This window comes from Notamacropus eugenii, chromosome 3, assembly GCF_028372415.1.
Source record: "Notamacropus eugenii isolate mMacEug1 chromosome 3, mMacEug1.pri_v2, whole genome shotgun sequence".
Taxonomy (NCBI): Eukaryota; Metazoa; Chordata; class Mammalia; order Diprotodontia; family Macropodidae; genus Notamacropus; species Notamacropus eugenii.
Genome location: NC_092874.1, coordinates 285,314,270 through 285,327,626, shown reverse-complemented (window position 1 = coordinate 285,327,626; position 13,357 = coordinate 285,314,270). Strand labels below are relative to the sequence as shown.

Below are 13,357 nucleotides of genomic sequence, written 5' to 3'. Positions count from 1 at the left end.
CAATTCTGACCAATTCTGCCAGTTCCATCAGGTGTTTCAGAAACTGCTGATAAGACCACTGGGTCAGCCTTTCTGGAGATTGTAGGATGAGAGATGGAAAGCTGGAATGACTTTTTTGTGTCCCCTGGGTCAAATCATTCATTTCACAGATGAGGAGTTGAGGGTCCAAAGAACTGAAGTGACTTTGCCCGAGGTCACCCAGGTATTATGGGATAGTGTTAAGGCAGTAATTGTGCCTTATACTGTGGATATGGAGACAGGGATAAGGGAAAGAGAATGGACCTGTGATTTTATAGGGAGCTCCTTCTAGTAATGCAAGTCGGCACCTCCTCTGCAACTGAGTGCCTTAGAAAGTTGAGACATTAGATGATTTGCCTAGGGTTACACAGTCTGTAGGTGTCGGAAACAGGACTTGAAACTAGGATTTGAACTCAGATCCTTTGACTTCAAATTCAGCTGGCTTTCCACTGGAATAAAATACTATAGAGGGGCTTGCATTAATGATCATAGAATCAGAGGTTTCGGACTGGAAGAAGCCTTAGAGGGCATCTCATTCACCCTCTCAACTGAGGAGAGTAGGTTCCTCAAGGGTACACAGCCTTTATGATGTTTTGAGTATCCTCCTACTCACTCTTGACTCCTCAGTGATTCAGAATTAACAATCAGTTTATAAACTAGAAAGCTGAGATAGAGATTGAGGGGCAGGTAAGGGATGTAGTCTATTTTCAAATGGTACATAGAAAAAAAATGAACAGGCAGTGAATGGCTGAATTAGTCAAGTCCTTTTAGAAAACATAGTGGAAAACTATCCTCCACTGGAGACAAATTTTATGCTTTGAATTGGATCAAAGCAATCCATAAAACATTTGACAAAATCTTTCTCCAGATCCCTCATATGTCCGTAGGCTATGGAAAACACTCGCTGCTCTTGGACAAACATCTCTTGGGAGAAATCACAAGTCTGACTTCTTTATAATCCTCTAGAAATAAACCTGACCTGTGTCTCAAAGTGAAGCCATAAGAGTAGGGAGTGCCTCTGTGGTTTTCCTTGGCACAAGGAACACCCAGTTGAGAAAAATCCATCTCCCAATGAAGAACCGTACCTTCTGTGCTATTTGTGATTTAAGATTGTTGCCCCAGGTGCTCAGAGATGAAATGACTTATCTGAGGTCATACAACCTGAGGCAGGACAGGAAGCCCAGTCTCCCAGACTTTGAAGCCATCTTGCCATCTGCTATCCAAGATGCTTCTCAAGATGAAGGCAGTTCTTCATCGTTGGGGTATCATTTCATAACTCCGCAAGTGGTTTTCTTGAACTGGTAATCAGCCATCCAGTCTCAGTCTAATATTTTCCTAAAGAGAGGAGTATGTTGAGTTTTAACTCGTTTCTCATCCTGAGATCGCAATTCTATAATGCTATAAGATTGCCCTACTTCTCTCTTTACAACAACCCTGTGAGGTAGGAATCATCCACATTTTACAGATAAAAGAACTGAGTCTCAGAGCCAGGATTTTTCCTGTAGTCCCAGAGTACTATGATTACTTGTGGCCAGAGACTACTATGTGCCTACAATTCCTTAACTTGAAAATGGGGGTGATAATATTTTTTCTAATGAATGTCAGAGTCTGAGCTTTTACTCCCTACCCTCCAGGTCTTCTGAGTCCAAAATTCATTACACTCTAACAACTTACTTCTCTGTGTGCCGTATGTCACAGCTCTATGAGATTAGTGAAAAATGAAGGAAACTCAGCCACAGACAACATTCAAAATCTCCCTTGGCCTGAAGGTGTCGAATGGTTCTTGAGTTTTCTCAACAGGCCTGGGGTCTAGGTGCCAGTGAACTATCGAGCAACATTGATATGTAGCTTATTGCCATGGGTAGAACATTGGACATGGAGTCAGGAAGACCCGGGTTCAGATCTCACCTTTGATATATATTAGCTGACTACCCGTTTCTTTTCTCTTCTCCCCACTTCCCTCATATGAAAATGGGGCTTGTAAACTGTGTTAATGACTGCACGGGGTTGCTATGAGTCTAAAATGAAATGATGTTTGTAAACATAGGAATAGGGACTTGTCTTGGGATGTCATGAGCATGAAGAACTAATAGATGAGGAATCTTCTTTTACTTATACCAGTCAGCACATGCTCTGTAACTCCGTGATTCTGGTCTTAGTTAGAGCTGCAAGGGGACACCAAGGTGTTGGGACCCTCTAGGTCTCTTAATTATTTGTGGTTGGCAATGCAGTACTTAGATGCCTAGCCAAGACCCTTCATCCATGGTAAATGACTGATATCTCCTTTTCCAGTCTTTTTCTTTCATCTTTGGTGATGTAAAAGACTTGTGATTCTTTAGAGCAGAGAAGTTTCATTATGGAAATCCTTTCACTGATACGATTTCACAATCTGGCTCTATCTTAAAATCTTTGCAAGTTGCCTTGGATCCTGGTTTACCAATGGCCCCAAAGTTAGTATGTGTCAAAGTGTGATTTGAACCCAGGTATTTTTGGCTCAAGGCCAGCTTTTTTAACCACTATGGCATGCTAAATGTATTGTTGTAAAGCATTTGGCAAACCTCAAAGCACTGTAGAAATGTCTACTGTTATGATTACTAGGGGCTAAGTGATCTGGCCTTTCTTTAAAGAATTTTAAATTAAATTTTAATTTTAAATTAAATACTTTCTTAAAAGTATACCTCTTTAATTATCTCAAGTAGGCCAACTGCTTGCTCTCCAGTGAGAAAGATTATGCTTTAAAGTCCAGCATTCCTATTGAGGTCTTGAAAGGTCCCCAGGAGAAGTACTGACCAGGGTCCAACAGGAGCTGGTTAACCTGGTATTCTGAGGATGCAAATGCAAGGCCTGCCTCTGAGACATGGGGTCATGTTGTTGGCACTGGCTCTGGGGCATCCATGCCTCACAGAACAGAGGATGGAAAAGTCTAATATTTGACAGGATGAGCAAGTTGCTGACCACAAAAGCAACTTTTCTTGCTGGTAAAATAGCTCTAAAGGTTCCAGCAAGAAACCAGGAAATGTGACCTCCCTGACCTCCAGCTGGCCAAAAGGCAAAAGCTTTCACAGGCTGGATTTTCAGATGCCAGAGGTTTTGTGGCTCTCTTTTCAAAATGCGCTAATGTTAGTTAGCATGATGCTTTGGACCCAGCCCACACCAAGAGGTTAAATAACTAAAGGCCAGGCAACCCCAGTCTGTCAAAATAGGATGTTCTATTTTCACAGCTGGAGATGACAATTGTGGCTGGACCTGAATTCTGCAGGATTACAGGCAGAGAAAGCTGACAGGTTTAGATATGGCTAACAATACCTAATCAATCTACATCGTTGGCTTGAAGACTCTTGTCAGCACTATTGCGAGAGAGTGGTCAAATGAAGTGAGTCATAGACCATGGCATCCAACATGGTACCTGGGGTAGGTCACTCATTCCTTCAAGAAACGTTTATGTAGCACTTTTTATAGGTAGAAATAATAGGAGAAAGACCAATTATTTGATCAGCTTAGGAATTCCCAACATGGCAACTTCCCCCACCAATGAGGATCCCAACCCCTGTGTGACTTTGTAGATGAGTCATAAGGAGTTCCTAGGTACATAGAAGTTAAGTGACTTGCCCAGTGTTACATGGCTAAAAGTATCAGAGGCAAGATGTGAATGGAGACCAAGAACAACAACTCTGGGTCAGAGGAACTGGGCTCAGGTTCCACCTCTGATACTACCTGTATGATATGGAGCAAAACACTTAACCCCTATGGACTTCTGTTTCTCCATCTGAAAAATGAGGGGCTCCGTGGCTCTAAGGTCTTTTCTAGGTCTCAATCAATGGCATCCTACAAATCGAAGTCTTCCTGATGCCAAGCTCAGTCTTCTACCTGCAATTCCAGGTTGCCTCTGTTTGCCGCGCTCTTTAGATATCAAGGAGTATTCTCTGAGAAATATAAACCCTTATATACAGACAAGGTGCTACTATTATTCCTGGTTGCCCAAGGTGACCATATGCACACAATTCCTTGACCTGCAAAATGGGAGTGATAATATTTGTTCTTTAACTCAGGATGAGAATAGGAAGACTACAGAGGAAGACAGCAAAGGTTTCCAAGCATGATGTAGAAAGTAGAATATAAGCATGAATTTTTCTATATGGGGAAATCCCAGATACAGTTGGGTAGTTGTCTATGTTGAAGGTCCCATCAACTTCAGATGAAAGCAAATAGCATTTACTCATAAGGGCCTTTTTTCATTCCATGTAAAAGTTCCAAACTGTTTTCCAAACTCCCAATATCTCTCACATGCTGAGAAAAGAATTTCAAAATGAGCATTGGGGTATTATGCATGATTCATCACAAAGAGTCTTTGGAAGATGCTGGCACCCAATTCTACCGGCCCTGAGAGCTAATCACAGAACCACACGGTTCTGGGAAGTTTGTCAAAAGTTCAAGTATCTGTGAATTTGTGGGTACAGGTCCTTCCAACATCAATGCCCAGGGCAACCCCTTTTACATTTTGGAGTTGGAGGCAGGCAAATGTGGATTCCAACTGTACCTCAGAAGCTTAACTAGGTAACCCTAGGCAAGTCACACCCATTCTGAGCCTTGGTTTCCTTCCTCTGGAAAATGATATTTATCTCATAACGATGTTAAGAGAACTCAATGAGAAAATATAGACGATATACACTTAGTCAGTCAATCAGCCAACAAGTATTGATTAAGCACCTGCTCTAGGCACTGAGTTATGAGCTAAGGGTGCAAAGACAAAAATGAAACAATGCCTGCACCCCAGGGTTTTACATTCTAATAGAGGAGATAGTCTGTATATAAATGTATGTATGAAAATAAACACAAGGTAAACATTTGACTGGAAGTATATCAACAGTCAGAGGGAATCAGGGCTCCTATAGAAGTAGAGTTTAAACAGAGTTTTGAAGGAAACCACCTAGTCCTATATAAATGGTAGATTAGGTTGCTGAGTCATTTTTCAGTCATGTCTAACTTTTGGTGGCCCCGTTTGAGGTTTTCTTGGCAAAGATACTGGAGTAGTTTGCCACTTCCTTCTCCAGATCATTTTACAGATGAGGAAATTGAGGCAAACAGGGTTAAATGACTCACCCAGGGTCACACAGCTAGCAAATGTCTGAGACAAGATTTAGCTTGGGAAGATGAGCATTCCTGATTCCAAGCCCAGCACTCTATCCTCTGTGTCACTTCACTGTCCAAATGCCAGATAAAAAGAATTCTAAGAGACAAAGGTGGCATATAAATATCAGGTAAAAGCAGTCATAAGAAAAGGAAGAAGAGAAGGTCGTCAAAAGTTGTTGTGGCCAGAAATGGCATTCCTCTGCAGCCAAGCTGGTGGTGAAACCATCTGAGCTAAACTCTACTTGAAAGCATTCCATCTGGGAGTGTCTGCTGGAGCGCATCCTCCCCTGGGGTGGCTTTTGGGAAGCCAGGACCACTTCCAAATGGTGATGAGGTAACATAGAAGGTTTACTGGTAAAGGCCGAAGTCAAACAGCTGGCATTTCTACCAGCAGTAAGGTTTACTTAGGTCTTCATAAACATTATCTCATGGTTTCATTTGAAAATCAACATGATATAATGGAAAGGGTGATGGAGTAAGATCCAAGTTCAAATCTCCCCCCTGATATTTGGAGAGAGGGAAATCTTTAGATTTCCCCGGTGCCTCAGTTTATCCATTTGCCAAAGGAGGCCAATAATACCTATAGTATCTACCTCTTGAGGGAAGTTATGAGGCTCAAAAGATCTAGTGTATATAAACTGCTTTGCCAGCCTTAACATTCTATAAAAGCAATATGGATAGAAAGGCAACCTCAAAGCCAGAAAGACATATTGGGTAATATGTGTCTCTCACAGTTTCTCAATATGTTTACCAGCTCTCTAAGAGTATATAAATTGTAGGGTAGTTACAATTTGCATCAGTGGAGAGAATTTGCACACTAGAACTTCCCTATACCAGTGAAATCACAGATCTAAAAAAGAGTGAGGATAATGGGTGAGTGCAGGAAAGCATTAGCTGTTATAATCTCTTTGGCCCTTACCATGACCCTGTGGGGCAAATTAGACAAGTATAATTTAGAGGTAGAAATAGCATCTCATCCATTCAACTCATCTTACAGGTGAAGGAGCTGAGGCCCAGAGACGTTTACAGGATCATAAATATGGAAATGAAAAAGGCTGTCAAGGTCATTTGGTCTGCCACTCATGTTATTATAGATGAGAATACTGAAGCATTAGATATTAAAAAGGCAGCAAGTGATAAAAGACTGGAATTTACCTGCTCCTTTGGAATGCTACTGTAATCTTAGTAATCTGTATTCCTGACATCAAAAGTAACTTCACATGATAGGAACTAAAAGAAAAAAAAATCTAATTTCTAGGTATGAACTGAATGCCATCTGATGCGGTATATTTAGCTCATCTCAGTGAAGCTGCCAAAATCTGATATTTTCCCTTCTAGAAATGCCATGACCAAGAACTTCAGCCCTTTCTGTACTTCCAAAAATAATTCAGTCAGGGCAAGACAGCGTCTTTCAGCTTTTTACATCAAAAATCTAACACATATACAAACAGCTCAGTAAATAAGAGACTCATAAAATCAGCAGCCTAAATACCCGGTCCCCTCAAAAGTTTCATGGCATCCTGGCAAGAACATGAAACTCAGAGTGAATCGCCCGCCAGCATGGTAGAACAATACTAGCATTTCTTCCCTCCCACTCCACCCCATCCTCCTCACTCAGTGGTCATGATCTCTTACATTAGAAACTCAGCTGAGCTCTGAGTTATAAAGGCATGTCAATGAAGTCACAGCTTGGATAAGGAAACTGGAACCCAGAATAAAAGGCAATGAGTAAGGTCACAGTTCACAACCAACAGCAGAGCTGAGCTGTGAATCCAGGTTTTCTAATTCAACATCCCTTTATCTTTCCATGATACTACACTGTCTCCCAGTTGCAGATAAAACAAGTCTACTTATGCCTAGCTTCTGCTGTGATCAAACCAACCAGTTCTGGTACTGCCAATTTCACAAAACAGTACATTCCATTTATGGATGGCTCGTATATCTTGGGAAGTCTCTCATATGGAGGCCAAATCTGCCTTGGTGAGACAGCACAATACCATCATGAGAGAAGTAGCTAAGAGCCTCCTTAGAATCAGCTAGGAAGATCTTTAGAGGCTGTCCATTCCAACTCACTCATTTTACAAATGAGGAAACTGAGGCCCAGAGAGAAGTGACTTGCCCAAGGTTCCACAAGTACTCATTGGCAGAGGTACAAGTCAAAACCCACATCCTCTGTTGTCAAATCCAGTACTCTTCTAACTAGTTTGGGGACTTTTTCTTGTTGGTGTTTTAACAGCTAGCCCATTTATCAACCAAGAGATTTTGGATACATTTTTCAAGTGGTTCACACATTGACCCAGCCTATAACTTGCCAAGAATTTGGTTGTCTGCCTCTTCCCATTCCATCTACTTCCTTTGAACACCAATACTCTTGAAAGGGGACAGCCTACGGTGACCAGGAAAAAATTGAGGTGGCTAGCCTTTAAACCTCCTGAATGGGTGCAATGCCATTTCATCACTTAACAGCAGATTCAACGGACTTAGTTTGGAGTTGTTACCATTGGCATGACACCAGATCCTGCTTCCTGCTGCTCCCTATATAAGCACATTGGGACCACCACAACTCTTTATCTTTCCCAAACAGTCTGGATATTTACTGGCATTTTGTAGAGTCTCTAGTAAAGTGAACAGGAACTTGATCTAAAAGGTCATTCTCCAAACAGAGGCATAATTTGCCTGACACTCAATACGTCTGATTCTCAGAGATGAAAAGCTGACTTAACCCTCCTGGAATCTGGACTTGTGATTCCCAGGGGACAAGGATATCGGAGCTAATACCAAGCCCACTAAGTCATTTCTGCACACACACACACACACACACACACACAACACACACTCATACATACACACACACACACTCAGCACACACTCATACATACACACACACACACACACACACACACACACACACACACACACACACACAAACCAGATAACTGATCCTGTTGTCACAAATTACTCACAATAGGTAACAGGCTAGCCCAATTGCTGAACCCTCAAGATTTCAATGGCTTCCTTTTCTTGTTGGTCTTTGTGGGGAAGAGGTCAAAGCCAAGATGATACTTGCTTTTAGACAACAGTATGCTATGCTTAGCATGGCTGAACCCATTTCCCCAGTGCTCAAGGGTACTATCTATTGCCAAGAGATGTGTCCTACAATACTCAACTTGTTCTGAATGCGCAGTGCTGGAAACATTTGCTCAGTGGAAACATCACTGTTTCCCCTCAGAATAGCAGAGGGCCTGTTATCACACTGCCCTACGTCTTTACATTAGACAAGAGTGGTGGATCTCTGGGGCAAAAGCTAACGGTGATAGTTGAAGGGAACACATGAAGAAGTCTGTTCAATATCAATCACTGTATCAGGCTGCCTGTGCTATACGGAGACATCACTAGCAATGATGATCAATTTTTAAGGATAAAATCATTAGGTAGGAAGAAGGACATTGGGTCAGCCTGAGACTCTCTCTGAGGAGGGGAGGAAAAGGAGAAGGTGTATATCATGTGGCTGCTTCTTGTTTTAATTCACTGTTCTTACCAAATATGTTGAGTTCAGTACAGTTCCTTCTATGCTGTAGAAGGAACATAAGTGCTGTGAGCACCCTCTAAATTGGAGTAGCCTGAGACAAAGCACCAAATGATGCAGTTTAGTTATGAAACATCCCATCCTATAATTGCCTTTGTATCCCCAGCACCTAGTTTAGGGACCAGTAAGAGCCCAAAAAATACTTGTGGCCTGATTGATTGATTGATTGATTGGCTGACTGACTGAAGTTCAGGAAAGTTAAGTGATTTAGGATTATAAGGTCATTAGATCATTGACCTAAAGCTGAAAGGGACCTCAAAATTCAACCCTTTTATTTTACAGATGAGGAAACTGAGGCCTGGGGATATAAAGTGACATACAGATTCCTAGATGTAGAGCTAAAGGAGACCTCTATTGTTGCTCAGTCATTTCAGTAGTGTCTGACTCTTTGGAATTTTCTTGGCAAAAATATTGGAATGGTTTGCCATTTCCTTCTCCAGCTCACTTTACAGATGAGGAAACCAAGGCAAACGGGGTTAAGTAACTTGACCAGGATCATACAGCTTGTAAGTAAGTATCTGAGGCCAGATTTGAACTCATGAAGATGAGTCTTCCTGACTCCAGCCCCAGAACTCTATGAACTATAGTGTCACCTAGCTGCCCTGAAAAAGACCTCAGAGGCCATCTATTTCACCACTTTCATTTTGCAAGTGAGGAAACTGAGGTCCAGATTGGTTAAATGACTTCCCTAAGGTCACATAGGTGGCAAACATTACAGGCAGGCTTTTAAACCAGGCCCTCTAACTCCAGAGCCAGTATCACAGAGGGAATTTTTGGTCATAAACTGTTAGCCTGGGTAGCTTCTGTTGTCCCTCTCAATTTGGCCTAAATGGTTACCCATTTCCTTGTGTCATTAAGATACAAGAGTTCTTTGAAAAAACAACCCATTGCTGTTATCCTTTTTAAAAACCTAATTACACTGACAAGTTTGCAAAAATTTGGGACAATTTTTGCCAAATTGGGAACAATTTCAGTACCCAGCAAAATGGGATTTAAAAGTGGGCATCAGCATGGGCACCCATTCCTTGTCAAGACTACCCTGGGTAATTAAATTAAGACAATGAACCAAGCAAAAGATGCGACTGAGACCACAGTCCATAAGTGTTTTGTTTTATCATTTCCATTGTCTGCAACAAAGAAAGCATGTGTGAGACTTTGGGAACTTAGCCAAATGCAAAGCAGACATTCCAGCTGGTTTTGAACAGTCACAGCCATGTATGTTGGGGGGGGAATAGCAGGGAAGGGGGAGACTGTGCAACTTGAGAATAAGTTCACTTTGCTCAGCTGGGTTGTTGTCTGTGCCTCTGCTTGGCCTCAGAGAAGTAGCTAAATTAATCTCTATGAATTTGCACCCATTTCGAATTAAAACTAAGAGCAGAAAGGAAAATCATCCTCTGCTTCCTAGCTACAGGCTGCCTAGGTGAGACCACCAGCCTTGGAGGCTGGATGATTTGTAGTCTTTCTGCTTCACGTACTGATTAGCTGTGTGACCCTGGACAGCTAACTAACTAACTCTCTCTCCCTCTCCCCCCATGTCTCTCCTCTCTGTTTATGTATCTCTTTGTGTCTGTCTCTGTATTACTTTCCCTCTGTATGTGTGTGTGTGTGTGTGTGTGTGTGTGTGTCTCCCTTCTCTCTCTCTCTCCCTTCTCTCTCCTCTCTCTGTGTCTCTGTCTCTCTGTCTCTCACACACACTCTCAGTCTGTCTCTCTCTCTCTCCCTTCTCTCTCTGTTGATCTCTCTCACACTTACTCTCTCTCTCTCCTGTCTCTCTCCTCTCTCTGTGTCCCTCTGTCTGTCCTTCTCTGTCTCTCCTCTGTGTGTATGTTTCTGTCTCTGTGTCTCTCCATCTCTATCTCTTTCTCTGTCTCTGTGTGTGTGTGTCTGTCTGTCGGTCTGTCTCTGTCTCTTTTTCTATCTCTCCCTGTCTCTCTCAAACTGTTACCTCATCTCTGGAATGCAATCCCTCCTCACCGCCATGTTTTAGGATCCCTTGTTACCTTTAAAGCTCAGCTCAAGGACCACCTTCTACATGAAGCCTTCCTCAGTGTCCCCAGCCCCAAGAGCCTCCTTCTACCCACCCACCCAAAATGACCATTTTATTTAGATATGTACATACTTCTGTCTTCTTACAATATAAGCCTCCAATGGCAGAAACTCTTTCATTATTGCATTTGTATCTTAAGCACCTCATAAAGTACCTGGCATACAGTTAAGTGCTTAATTAATACTTAGCGACTGACTGCCTAATATTGATTAGAGAGTTATAGGGATAACTCACTGAGCTGGTCACAAGATTCAGATCTGCAAAGGACTTAAGGGGTCACCAGCTCTAACCTTTTCCTTTTTCAGAAAAGGAAACTGAGGCACAGCAAGATTGACCACACTCGTAGTAAGGAGCAGATCTGAACCTAGCTTACCTGACTTTTTCTACTACACCAAGGAGTCTTATGTCTTTTTTTTTTTTCACCTCAGAGAAACTTTATAGAAGGTATGGTGGAGGGAGGTATAGGAAGAAAACACTGCTATTAGTCCTTTTTCAGTAGCTATCATTATACAATTACTGTCTGTCTCTCTCCTTCTTGCACCCCCCACTTCCTTCCCTTCTCTGTCTCTCCCTCCTTACTCTGATCCTTTTTTCTCAATATGCTACTATATTGATGATCTTACATTATTTGGGGGGAGGGGGAAATCTTTACATCATCTGATATACTTCAACTGACAAGATCAAAGGAAAAACTCTTTCTTTTGCATGTTTTCCATCAATGTCTGGGAGCCTGAGGCTGGTTATAAATATTCTGACCAAATGATTTCTTCTCTTATTTCTCCATTCTCTACCCATTCCTAACCACTGTACTAACAACCCCCTTCTCATTTTTCAGGGGGCATGCAAAGGAGCTAACTAGCAGGATAAGCCCATAAGCTAGGATGCCCACATTCTTTTGTTGCTAGACAGAATTTTCCATTGATGTCAAGTCACATTTCACATCTTTGGGGCTCAGTTTCCTCAAAAAGGGTTGATCTGTTATCTCTAAGGGTTTTCTCAGATTTGACATTCAGTTTTCAGTTACTAAAAATAATTTCAGGTGTCATTCAGGGGCACTGAGGAAAAGTCATCACTATCTTCAAATGTTTCAAGAACTCTACTAGGGAAAAGCATTTTGTCATATCTTCTTGGTCCCAGAGCATGGAGCAGTAGGTGAAATTTAAAGGGACTCAAATATAGGATCAATACAAAGAAGTTCTTAGCCATGAAAAATACACTACCCCATGAAATTGTGAGTAGGCAGTCACTGGAGACCTTTAAATAGACGTTTGATGGCCACTTGTATAGAACAGGATGGAGTAGAGAAGTGTGGGATGAAATAGAAAACATTTGTTAAGTGCTACTGTGTAAAAGATGATTAGGTTATGGTAGAGGTACTCATGATTCAAGTAGGGGGTTGACCTACCTGACTTTAAAGGATCCTTCTAATGTCTAAATTTTGTGATTATCCAGTCAAACTGGAGGAAGAGGGTTGAACTAGACCTGTGATTTTGTTGGAACTTTCAGTAAAGAAACTCCCTCTACCAAGGTGGATTAGCACCTGTTCTCCAAGTTATATTCTTAGTGATTTACTAGCAACAGCGAGAAATCAAAGGATTTGCCCAACTCATAGAGGCATGATATGTCTTAGAGCCATGTCTTGAACTCATGACTTTCTTACTCTATGGCTGACTCTTTATCTACCAGTATCTTTATTAAATACACTGGAGGTAGGAACCAAACCTGTCATTTCATTAGTGTAGAATATTCTTTGGTCAGGAAATGTAGTTGAAAGGGATCAAGTTCTTAATCACTCTGTGTGTGTATCCTAGGCCCCTTCTCAGAATCATGTTTTTAAATGCATAAAGTAAAATATACCCAGTTAAACTGGAAACCAATTATACTGATGTATAACTACCATTTTTTAAAAATAACTTCATGGATCCCAGGTTAAGAACTTTTATGATTCTTACCGCCTCTCTCTCCTAAAAACAATTACCTCTTCTCTGTAAAAGCTGAAAGAAAATATCCCCCATTGGGATGCGGTATAGGATTATCCCAGGGGCCGTGGGAAATGGTCCCCAAGTCTAGAGAGCACTCCCTCCTCCTTTTGGCCATGCAGAATTCCAAACTTCTTTGAAAACTCAATTCACATACCACCGCCTACAGGAGATATCTCCTGATCCCCAGTTACTAGTGTTTTCTTTCCTTACAATTATTTTAAAAATTCTTTGTGTCTCTTTATTTACGTTCTTGTGTCTGCCAATAGTCAGTCAGTCAACAAACGTGTATTAAGTGCTTAGCAAGTGTCCTGCACTTGCTAAACACTGGCAAAAACAGAGTCCCTGCCCTTAAGGAGCTCACTTTCTAATGGGGAAGATAACATGTAAATAACAATGTTCATACATTAGATAGATGAGAGAGAGAGAGAGAGAGAGAGAGAGAGAGAGAGAGAGAGAGAGAGAGAGAGAGAGATGACAGAGAGACAGATAGATAGACAGACAGAGGAGAAGGAGAGTGTAAATGGAAGTCAAATGTCCTACTTGAGGACAGAAACTGTCTTACTTTGGGTTATAACCCCACTGCCTCATACATAA

The 13,357-nt window shown here is 41.6% G+C and overlaps 1 protein-coding gene and 1 long non-coding RNA gene across 6 annotated transcripts in view; one reads left to right on the top strand and one right to left on the bottom strand.

Moving 5' to 3' along the window:
* The window catches only part of LOC140534578 (uncharacterized), a 108,539-nt gene that overhangs the window by 24,346 nt on the left and 70,836 nt on the right, over positions 1–13,357 (bottom strand). The gene's annotated exons all lie outside the window — the stretch shown is intronic.
* The window catches only part of IGF1 (insulin like growth factor 1), a 110,639-nt gene that overhangs the window by 88,918 nt on the left and 8,364 nt on the right, over positions 1–13,357 (top strand). The window lies entirely within an intron of this gene.